This window comes from Microtus ochrogaster, unplaced genomic scaffold (assembly GCF_000317375.1).
Source record: "Microtus ochrogaster isolate Prairie Vole_2 unplaced genomic scaffold, MicOch1.0 UNK10, whole genome shotgun sequence".
Taxonomy (NCBI): Eukaryota; Metazoa; Chordata; class Mammalia; order Rodentia; family Cricetidae; genus Microtus; species Microtus ochrogaster.
In genome coordinates, this window is record NW_004949108.1 from 9012739 (window position 1) to 9025428 (window position 12690).

Sequence of the window (12690 nt, forward strand, 5' to 3'; positions counted from 1 at the left end):
AAAAAAAAAAAAAAAAGAATCCACAACCACCTAAATCAGCATCACCCACTGGAGGACAAGTGTTCAAGTGTTCAAACACATAAGGGAGACATTTCAGATCCAAATCATTACAGTAAAACATTCTCACCATTACCACGTATGTTTTCTACATATTTGGACATGTGTAAGAGTTGGGAAAATACATTTGATTATATTGTGATTGTTAACTATGTGGGTCAATTCAGATGGGGCCCACGTATGTAGACACTTGACTTAAAATTTCTCTGGGTGTGCCTGTGAATGTGTCTCTAAATGCAATTGGTATTTGAGTAGGGAGATATATTCAAGTAAAATGCCTTTCCCAGGCTCTGAGTGTTGTGTAATCAGTGGAAATCCTACATGGGGCAAAACTTGAGGAAAGAATCCACTCTCTCTGCCCTGCTTTTTCTTTTCCTGCCCTTGGACCAAGACTTTAACTACACATCCCCTGTCTATCAGTCTTCAGGCTATGCTATCTGACACCTCAAACTTTATAATTGCTTGAGCCAAGACTTCATAATAAATCTCTTATATTAATAGATGATAGGTAGACAGACAGAGAGATAGAGATAGATAAGAGATAACTAGCTAGAGAGCTAGATGATAGATAGATAGATAGATAGATAGATAGATAGATAGATAGATAGATAGATAGACAGATATTTCTAACAATGAGATCCTATTTGTTCTGGTTCTTGGGAAAATGATGACTAAAACACACACATACAAACACAGACAAACGTCACCTAATTGTGAGAGATCCTTTAGGGTTTTATTAAAAGAGACATAACATGATGCTCGAGTTTAACCTCCAGGCTAAATAAAACCATATAGGTAAAAACTGACATAATCTCTAAGAATCAACTTTTCTTTCCCTGGGATAAGGGGATTTTGATTTTCCTGCTGATGGATTGCTTGATTCTGTTAGACAATTTTTAAAGGATTCCCAATAACACATAAGCCTGTAATATAATGTGAAGAAAAGAACTCTCTTAGATATAAACAGACAAGCAAACGTGGCATTTTTATCATGGGCTAGCCATGGTCATGCTGAAGGGCGTCTCACAGTACAGGCAGAATGCTCACTCAGATTTACTTAGACACTCACAGTCTGTTTGCTCGTGATGAGCATGGACTGCATACAGATGACTTCACCTCTGCAGCACTGATTTGAAATCAGGCAAGCAGAAAGACAGCTAGTCACCCAAATGCATGTTAATCTGCCTGTAGAACAAGCCGGAGGCTGACTCAATATTTTGGTTACATCAGAATTCCACCATATCAAACAGCTTCAAGTAAGGGAACTGCTAAAAGCCACTGATTTTTATTGAGTTCCTCTTGCATTCTTGATGAGGACTTGCAATGTTTATCTCCTATTTATGCCTTCATTAAAGAATAATTAACACTAAAAATGTGCATATTTAAAGTGTTCAATAGGATAAATTTTCACATAAACAAAAACCTTGCACCACAATGGCAATGAAAGTGTCTATGATCTCCAAATGCCTGTTCACACTTCTTGTCTTCCCCCTCCCATCTCTGATTCCCACAGTCAGACACCAACCTGCTTCCTCTCAGGATAAATTAGTTTGGATTTTGTCAAGCATCCTATAATGAAATTCATCGGTATTATTTTTGTCTGGCCGCTTGTACTTAGCAAAATCACATCATTACATGTACCGTGATAGTCACACTGCTACATCTGTCAACAGTTTACTCGTTTATATTTTAGAAGAAAGTCACACTGTGTGGGTACAGCACATAGTTCAGCATGGCTTTCATAAATGGATGTTTCTCTCCGAGGTCTGACTCATCCAAAGAAAGCTCCAATAAACATATATGTGCTGACTTTCCCTTTCGGCAACTGAAAGATGAGGAGGCATGGTGGATTGTCTTCTCCATGTTGTCTACCTTCTTATGAAATGGCTGTCACGTTGCTTCCCACAGAACTTGTGCCACTCTGTACTCCCCATAGCAGAGTAACTCTTCATTCCTTCACAGCACTCTTCAGAACCCTTTACCTTTTCCTCTGTTCTATTGGGAGCACGGGGGGCATTGTGTTTTAACTACACTCCTCCAGTACCCAACGGTGGCAAATGTATTTTATATCTTTATTTTGCATCCTTATTATTTTTATAGTAATCTACCTGTTCAAATCCAATATATGCTTTGCATGTATATTGTCCTCATTCTGTGGATTATATTTATACCCTTTTAAATTAATTTTCCCTGAAGAACAGATATTTTAATTTCAATATATTCTTTTATAAATCTGACTGTGGTAGAACCTATTTCTGTAGCACAGGAGCTAATTTTCTACTGGGTTGTGTTAGGGCTTTATCAAAACTCATTTGTTTATGTATTGATGAACCTAACTCCGGGATTTCTTTTCTGTACCACTGAACTATTTATGATGACCCTGCAATGGTTTGAATAAAAATGTCACCTACAAACTCATGTGTTTGTAATATTTTGTCCCAAGTTTTGGGGGGGATTTAGGAAACATGGATTTGCTGAAAGAAGTGTGCCACTGCTAGAGGCTTTGAGAGTTTAAAGACTCAAGCCTTTTCTGGTGTGTTCTCTCTGCTTCTTCCTTGAGATCCGAGATGTGAGCTCTCAGATGGCTGCTCCAGTCACCATCCCTGCCACTTCCATGCTGTGGTGACGGAGCTTTTATCCCTGGGGAGCTATAAACCAAGATAAATCTTCCTCTCTACAAATTGCCTTGGTCATGGTGACTTATCACAGCAATAGAAAGGTAATTATTACAATCACCCATGCAACACTGTCTTAGCCTGTGTGTCTGGTATCCAGATTGCATCGTAAGTGGCTCAGTACAAATGGACAATGCAACTGTCTATACCTAACCAGAGATGCCTGCTCCAAATGTTCTTAGATACACAGTCTTGACCCTCCTTGTCTTATTGTGGGCTTATTTATAGACCAGAACCATCCAGTCTGCAAGGGTGCAACAATCCTAGTCCCTGTGAATAGTTGGGAACCACACAGCTTCAGGGTACATGCCTCAAGTGCTCTTTGTGGGTTTTCCTGTGAATTCAATTCTTGGTGTACATCATTGAAGCACCTTAGGGGTCTAAATACTGATCACATAGCATCTGTTAGAGCTCAGTTTGCTGATAACTCTAGGAAGAAGAAGAATGCAAGACAGGATGAGACAAACAAAGAGATCATGATATTCCCAGGAAGTCAAGTGGCCCTCTAGGTCAAATCCTGTTGCTAGGCCAAGAGGAAAAGACACAGGTAAGATGCAGCAAGACAACAGTGATCTAAGAGGAAGGTGCACATAATAACTTGGAAGCTCAGGGGAAGGTGCCACCTCTCAGATTAACCCCTTGATTACTATTTGTGTGGACCAGCGCCTGCTCTATCTTGACAATGGAGGGATGGGAAGTTTCTGCAAAGTCACAGATGTCATATATAAATGTACCTCTCCACTTCTAGAGCTGACTCATGTCTTTGTTCTGGACCTGCTGCCTGTGGGTGCACCGAGCCCTTGGACTCTTTGTATCCCAGATGTATAGACCCATTTGTATGTTACTTTCCTGGCTTTAGTCTGAGCCAACAGGAAGGTTGTTTACTCTCCATGGGTAGGATAGAGAGAATGTGCTACAAAGTAGAAATCTAAGCTACATCAACTGCTTTCACCAGAAAAATTTGAGGTTTGTGTCTGCGTGTCTGTATGTGTGAATGTGGGTATATATTTGTGTGTATGTATGTGCATGTGTGTGTATGCATATGTATGTAAATGTGTGTATGCATGTGTATGCCATGAATATGTGTATGTGTATATTTGTATATTTGTATGCATATATGTATATGTGTGTGTGTGGATGTGTGTATATGCGTGGATTTGTATTTGTTTCTGTGTGTTGTATTTGGATTAGCTTTTAAAAATTTAGAAGCGGGTAACTGTATTGAAAAGAAACAATGGGGAAACAGTTCTGTGGAAGAGAAATGGCTCTAGATCAGTTTGTCTTAGAGTCAATTCTCTCTTAAACTATACACCTCGTAAGGAGGATTGGACCCTTTACTCATCATGCAGGCAAGGGCCTATGCTCTATTCTTACTTTGCTTCATGCTTTGCAAAATTTCAGTTGCAACCTCTGCTCTGCTAAGAAGCACATCAAAGCACTACTTCATGACAGAGTCAAGTCCCAGTGCCCTAAAAGATTGAAAAATTTTTTTGATGAAGTTGCTGGTCTCTGCCACCTACTCCCCCTGGGCACTAGAAATCCCTGTAATACTTTACCGCCATCCTGGCACACAGGAATGAGAGTGTCTGGTTTGTCAGGATACAGAAAGTGGGGAAGTATTTCCTTAAGACTCAGTGTCCATTTCCCTCCTTCACTCTGTGAAAGGGAGGAAACAAAAACTAATTTCACTAGGAAGGCCAGTTGTCTGGTGGAAAGGTGCCATCAGGAGAGGAGGAGGGAGCTCTGCTATGGAGAATAGGGAGGCCGGCTCTCCTCCCCTCTGCTCCTTATCTGTTAGATGTGCACTCTCATCATGCTCCTGAAGGTTCTGGTAGCCTGGACAGTGGAGATGCCTCATCTCTGTCCTTTACATAAATTATTTGTGGAGGTGTCGCCTCAGTTATCTTGACATTTCAATGCTGAGCAATTTCTGCAAAACACTCACACTCTCTGGGGGATGAATGTCTCTCTGCGCGGGCCGGAGAACAGTGGAAGCGGGGGGAACGAGAGCACGGGGCCTCGCGTGGGTGGCTCAGGTTTCAAGAATTCCGACGGTAAAGGTCAAAAGTTTCTTATTAAATTCAAATGTTTTGTGAAGCCTGAAGCTAAGCTCGAAGCCTGAGTTCACTTCTTGGCTGAACCCGAAGGAAATGTTATTAACTCATTTATTTAATATCTGTATCCTTCGAGAGTGTCATATGTGTATACAGTGAGCTATGATCAAGTCCATGCTTTGCCTCCTCCTTTGACTCCTCCTGAAACCTCCGACGGTCCTCCTCCCAATTCCATCTCCTTCTGTCCTTTGATAATCTAAATCTAATTAGTGTTGTTCACAGGTGCATGGGTGTCACGTCATCCGCTGCTGCATGTGGAACCTACAAGGGGCCGCACTGTGAAAGATAAACGATTCTTCCTTCCTTAGCAGCCAGTAGGTTCTCACTGAGGTGTGGGATCTGGAAAGCACTTGTTGACAGGCTTCACCTTGTGCAGGTAACCACAGCTGTCATGAGTGCATGAGTCCAGCAGCCATATCAGAACCAGAAGAAAGCATACCTCACGCTCTTCTCCATCCTCAGGCTCTTATATTCTTTCTACCTCCTCTTCGATGATATTTCCTGAGCCCTGATCAAGGGGTAGTTGGTAAAGATGGCCCCTCTGAGACTGAACACTGACAGTTGCTTATTTTCGGAACTGTTGACAGGTTGTAAATCTCTACATTGACTGTTACCTACACAAAGAAGTTTCTCTGACAAAAGAGGATAGCCTGGGTCTGTAAGGTCTAAACAAACATATTTAGAAGGCAAGCTGACAACATTTGGAGGCAAGGAAGGCTGACATGGAGCTCTGGCAATTACCTGCTATAGCTATAAATGGGTGGTGGAGATGAAGGAACAAACAACCTTACCTTATGCTAGATACTGAAATGTAAACACAGACCTCAGCTTGTTTGACATCTGATCTATACACTCAGGAAGAAGATGTTGCCTTTTCCATGGGAAACTAGAAACAATTTTATTGCTGAGAAAGAGGCAGGAATGAGACTCTTCATCAGTCTTAACTTGGACTCACACTCCACTGGAAGCAGTGATAAGCCAGCCTTGATATACATTGCTCACTGACTTCTAAAATAGCTGATATATTGGGGGAGTTTTAGAGAAGAGAGAAGGGGTTGTTCTTGCAGTAGAGCTATGCTGGGCTATGCAATATTGGGACTTTGGATTACCTGCCACCACCACCATCACTACATCATGACCACCACCACCACCACCATCACCACCCCACCCACTAACACCACCATCACCACCCCACCCACCATCACCACCCTACCCACCATCACCACCCCACCCACCATCACTGCATCACGACCACCACCACCACCACCATCACCACCCCACCCACCATCACCACCACCACCCACCATCACTACATCATGACCACCACCACCATCACCACCCCACCCACCATCACCACCACCACCCACCATCACCACCACCAGCAGTACCATCACCATCATCTCCAAGCTCATGAATAAAGGGACTCGGTGACATGTAGGATTGCAATAGTATGGTATCTATGGCCAGTTGCCCTCTGAATCAAAAAAAAGTCATTTAACAGAACCAGAGTTCCAGCAAATGGGTCTGCTGGAGAGCGTGGCAGGCATAGAGGGCATTGCACTGGCTATGGCTATCTATGGTCTGGAAATTTCCTGTCCAAGTTTGGTAACTCCCCTGAAAGAAGACAATGATCGGGCTCAGATCTCATTGGCAGACTTGTTTGGAAAATCAAATTGGACTTGGATGGAATTTTTCAGAAGTTCCTTCTATTTATCCATGCAATGCAAACTTGCCAGAGAATTTTTTTTTGCTGGAAACTGTTATATTCCTCTCTGTTAATTTCAGTGACTATTTCATAGTCTGATGCCTTGTGATTCGATCAATGGCCTTATAAAGAAAGCAAACAACAGGGCAAATAAGTCCTATTATTTTCCCCAAGGAGCTTCGAATGATTTAGTTGGTAAAGATTTAGTAAGCAATTACTCAGCAGAAGACTAGACTCTAAAATCACAGCAGTGACCAACACTCTGACCACCTGTGTTGATGTCAGACAAGTTGTGAGGGAAGAAAACACACAACCCCAAGGTGCTATCTGGGTACATGTGGTTTTACAGGCAGTGTCAGAGGGATGGACGCTGCACTGTGTAAGCTGCTGCTGATGGAGTGAATTGTCCTTCAAAGGGTATGTGGGAGGGAGATTGACTACACAGAGGAGGAATGTGAATTGGACCTGGAAGTCAAAAAGCCTGGTGTTCAGTAGAAATTCTACACATAGAGATGCAATATGCAAAAATAAAATGAACTTAAAACACTAATATTTATGTAAGCAGATTGACAGGGAATGATCACCACAGAAATGGGCTAGACAAAGAATGGGTGTGGAGCCAGACAGAATATTTTGAATTGAAATTCATTGGGTACCAAGTCTAGAGGCCATCTGCTTCAGCCCTGCTAGCTCTCCAGTGTCTGGATTACCTTTTGAGCAGCATCAAGGACCGTAGAGAAGGCAAAAGCCCAAGCATATCACATGTAGAACCGGTGACATTTCAGAGGGTCACATGTGCTATTTTTCCTTTGCAAATCTGTTAGACTAAAATGGATCTCTTATGGACAACAGAGATGGGAATGAGATAAAAACAAAATGAAATTGGCATTCTTGTAAGCCACAAAGCTGTGGATGAAAGCAGAGGGTCCAGCTGGAAATGAAGTTGGAAATACAAACAAAAGCCAGATTAAGGTTGCATGATCTATGCCAGGGAACCTGGACTTAACGCTGCACGCCTGAGAGCCTTGGAGGATTTTTAAGCAGAAGCTAGGCATTGCTGCATTTGTTTTGTAGAAAGATTACCTTGGCTTCAGTGCACTTAGGTGGATAGGAGGGCAAAGGCTGGGATCAGTGAAATGAGTCTGCACCGACATCTTCCTACAGAGGACAGATAGCTAGTAGACAAAATGAATCGCAAGGACACCTGGAAGGTAAAATATGATCCCTGCTTGGCTGTTTGGGGTGAATTCATATTTGGGATGGCATAGGGGATGGGTAGTGTTAGACCTGAGTTGTGCCATGACAGCTCATGCCATTTGCTGAGCAAGAGGAAGGCGGGTCCGGGCAGGACACTGTGGGAATGAATGATTCCATGTTGACAGGAGATGTCTGTGTGTTAGCTAGATAGGGAATGGATTAGGTGTCTGGGGCTCAGAAGAGAAATAGGATCTGAAAATATGGATTCAGGAAATATCAGACAAAAGGGCAGACGGGAAAAGGGAAGACCTCATCCCACCAAGAAAAGTCCACCAGGGATGGACTCGAAGAAGGTGTGTAGTGATATTTCATTTGTATTTTAATAAATAAAGCTTGCTGAAGTTCAGAGCATAAAACAGACATACTGCCTTACAGACCTGGTGAAATACACCTTTAATCCCAGTAGCCACACTAGTTTGCCTTAGAAACCAGGTGGTAGTGGTGCATGCTTTCAATTCCAGCCCTTGAGAGGAATATAAGACAGGAGGAGACAGCTCTCACTCACAGTCTCATTCTGAGATGCCCGGAGGCAAAATAGCCATTTCGGACTGTGGTAGAGGTAAGAGCCTGTTGCTGGCTGTTTTCTTTTCTGACCTTCAGGTCGGACCCCAATTTCTGTCTCTGGGTTTTTATTAATCATGCTGCAAAGGTGGTGCCCAAAAGCAAAGTAAAGAGTGGTTTGTAATTGGGTATGCAGTCATGTATACCAAGAACAGCAGCAAAGGAAAAGATAGCCATGCGCACTTGTGGACAAGTTCAACAGAATACGAGATAAACGCTAAGGGATTCCAGGCTTGATTTCCTCTACTTTCTATACTAATAAAAATGTTGCTCACAAAACAAAAACCTTCTATTTATTTCCATTAATATTTTATTTTTAACATTTATTAATAACTTTTCTTTTTAAATTTAAAATTCATACTTTATATATACCATATATACATACATATATATATATACATACATATATATATATATATATAGCACCTGAACAATACCATGATAGTATGTTTGATATATTTTTAACCAAGAAGGCAAAGGGATATCTTTCATGTTATGCAACCCCCTCCTCCCAGAATAATTTTAAAAATTCACTTTTTCTAAATGGGCCATGTGATAAATGTATTGATTATAAATAAAAATTAGTTTTAAAATATTATAAATGCTGATTTGTTCTCCTAATTGCAGCTGAGGAGACTTCAAGAAGACCAGGTAGTTGAGGGTAAATAAAGAAATACTTTATTCAGGAAGACAAAAAAAGAAAAAAAAAACCGAACCAGCACAGAGCTGAAAGCGTCATCCCTACCAGCTAACCTTCACGGTGCTTAAAGGTGTTTTACATGCCTCTCAGGAAGAAAGATAATCAATAGGTGTGAACTCTGCAAGCTAATGTGACAACTGGCCTGGTGAGATACCACCACTGGTGGGATAGTGGCATGGATGTTATAGGAGTCACCAACCATTTTATGACTGGATTTAAGACTGCACCACAAGATGGAATTCATGGCTGGTACGGGTACCTAGACTCAGAACCCATGGTTGTCTAGGTCATAATGATTATATTATTGTAATAAATAGATATAATAATAACCTATCCTCTAGGTTCTTATCTTTTATAGCCACAGATAAATGCATCTCTGAATCGTCATTGGATAACTAATGTCTACTGTATAGAACAATAATACGAAGATCCACAGATAGTCATCATGCAGAGAATATGAGCTCTACATGTTACAGTTGTATCACACTAGCTATCCCTGAGGCTCAAGGTTCAAAGATCATCTTGGAAGAGGAGAGGTGGAAAGATTTTAAGAGCCAGAAGAAAAGGGCTTCTGCAGTAAAACATTTGCTGGACATACGTTGTCATAGCAATATGAAGTCATGGTAGCTGTGACTGCAAGCAGGAGATCTGCACAAGGTCAAGCCAACCAAGCACCCAGCATGAGTCAGTAAGGGGCTCATTATGTTCCACCGCCTGTTGAAGCCTTGTTCATAAACGATGACTTCTGGGGAAGTTTTCTTTAGGGTTACAACTCCTGAGATGTCACCCATGCGACAGTAGGTTGTCCTACACTCATGCACACTAAGTGGACTCTGAGGTTTTTCTGTTGTTGTTTTCTTTTGTTTTAAATCACATGAAGCAGGGAAGGTAGAGTAGTGAGGGAAAGGGGAAGAAATGTGGAGAGAGAGAAGGGGGGTTGATTTGGTCAAAATGAATCCTATACATGTATCAAATTCTCAAATAAAAATAAGAACCATTTTAGATATTTGGTAAAATAGAATAAGCAAAAAGATGTAAATATATTAAAAATAAAAATATTTCAGATATTAGGTAAAAGCAAAACTCTCCATATAGCCATATATAAAACACTAATACAAATAATACCAAGCAAGCATGTTCATTGTTTGCACACATACCTAACTCTTAGATAATAGAAACTACAAGAATCATACTGAAAATTTGTGAACAAATACTTTTATTGAGAACAAGAACTAAGAATATAGTTTAACGGTAAAGCACTTGCCTAGCTTGTGTCAGGCCTGGAGAGAAAGAGAGGGGTGGAGGAAGAAAAGGGGGAAGGAGAGGAGGAAAAAGTAAGAAGGAGGGGAAGAGGAAAGGAAGATTAAGAGAGAAGATTAATTAACTTGATTAAGTCAGTGCAGAACCTAACCCAACTAAGATGTAGTCTATAGCTTTCTCCAAAACCTTTTCCTTGGTAACTAAAAAAGGATGATTAGAAGCCTTCCATAAACTACAAAGAATAACAACAATGATGTAATGCTAGGTTTTTTTTCTTAAGGGTTGACTGTGACAAACTATGATGAGGTCTATACAAGTGTAAACATGCTCACAGATTTCAGAAGCCTTAAAAAGCACTCAGAAGGAACTGAGCCGGGGCAAGCTCACAGGCACAACATATCTTACTGAGCAGCAGATCAGGTGAGAGTCCCACAGCCCCCATAATTTCCAGTAGACACACAATAACCTTGATCCATGTTGAGTGAGTGGGCTCTTTATGTGTCTCGATCAAGCTAAGGCAACTTTGAGGCCCCGAATGTGCCTCTACCACCGGATATGATCTTTTAGGAAATTAATTTAATTTAGCATCTTGCCAGAACATTTCATCAAAGGGTAACCTGAGTGAGATTGCTGAAGGAGTGTGTGTACATGGCAGGAACTTCTTTCAAAGAATAAACGCACCAACTTATCATTAACATTAGGTCTAGTTTAATTATATTTCAAAGTCAGATAAAATAAAAAGTAATTTTGAGTATCTTCTGCTTTGGTTATCTATGTTACTAAACAAGATTTGTTTTATGTTTTGTTTCTGTTCCTGTTGCTGGAGCTAAGTATCCTGACAAAGATAACTCTAAGGGAGAAAGGATGTATTTGTCTTACAATTCCAGATTACAGTCCATTATTGCAGAGACTCCAAGAAGTCAGGAACTTCAATTAACACATCCCCAAACAGCAGAGAGACAATAAAATTCACGTATGTCTGTACAGAGTTCTTACTCCTCATCTACTGTAGTACAGGACCTAATTATACACATGCCATGTGCAGAATTTAATTACTAAACGATAACTTGTGTATATTATAGATGTAGACATTCCATATACAGTGTTTTATATACAATATATATTTATATATACTATATTCTAATTTATTGTGCCCCTTCCATAAAATTGCATACCCATGGAGTAGAAGCTCTCTTAGACAGACCACACTCTTGTCTATCATTCATTGAAGATTTATTGGATGGTGAGTGCATGAATGAAGGAAATCACATTTTTTCTCCTTGCCAGTGTGGGGTCTTCCACTTTCTTTCCATGTCCTAGCTGAAAATCAGACTGCCTGTACTCACATACACGCAGACACACACACACACACACACACACGCATGCATACACACAGACATATGCATTTATAGGTTCAAATTGAGGTAAAGTCTACACATTAACTCACATCCTTAACATTGTTCTTCAGTGATTGCCCTAAAATTCTACTCCTAGCTCGGTTCTTACAATGGCATAACATAAAGCAGGTGGACAGCTTTTAAGTCATTCTCCTAGGGTATGATCAAAGACATACTATTTTCCCTGGGACTGTACACACTATTCATTTAAGTGGGCTCCAGCTCTGTTCACATAGAGAGCTTTTCCCCACGACTAAGTTTGACATGGCTGTGGCTAGACACCAAACACAGTCTGGACAGAGTTCAGTGCCTTCCTAGATATGGGGAATCATGTTCAGAGAGTTTGATTTCGGTGTGGCTTGGTTTGTGGAAGCAAAAGCTATCTATGCTCAGAGCAGTGAAGCTGCCATCTCCATAGATAGTCAGGAGAGAGAGAGAGAGAGAGAGAGAGAGAGAGAGAGAGAGAGAGAGAGAGAGAGAGAGTGCTGAGAAAGGCAAGCATAGGAGGAACCCAGTTGTCAGCTTTAGCTTTTCTGGTCCTATCCAATTCCATCCTTTTTACCCATCAGGCTTCTGTCAAGAGCTGCAGTAATTCAAAATACAGGCAAGGTACCTTTAGCTTCATTTGACTACCTCTTGTGGCCTTCCAATGCCTGGTACACATCACCCCTAGACTTGACAGATACTCCCTTAACTCATTCCTTCATGATAAATGCAATATCAATCCAAACTAGCTGCATTACCAAGTTTCATCTTGACAGGCAAAAGGAGCCTTGGAATTTCTCACAGAATGTATTTTGGGTTTTTTTTGTTTTTTTTAAAATTTATTTATTTATTGAGGATTTCTGCCTCCTCCCCGCCACCGCCTTCCATTTCCCTCCCCCTCCCCCGATCAAGTCCCTCTCCCTCATCAGCTTGAAGAGCCATCAGGGTTCCCTGACCTGTGGGAAGTCCAAGGACCGCC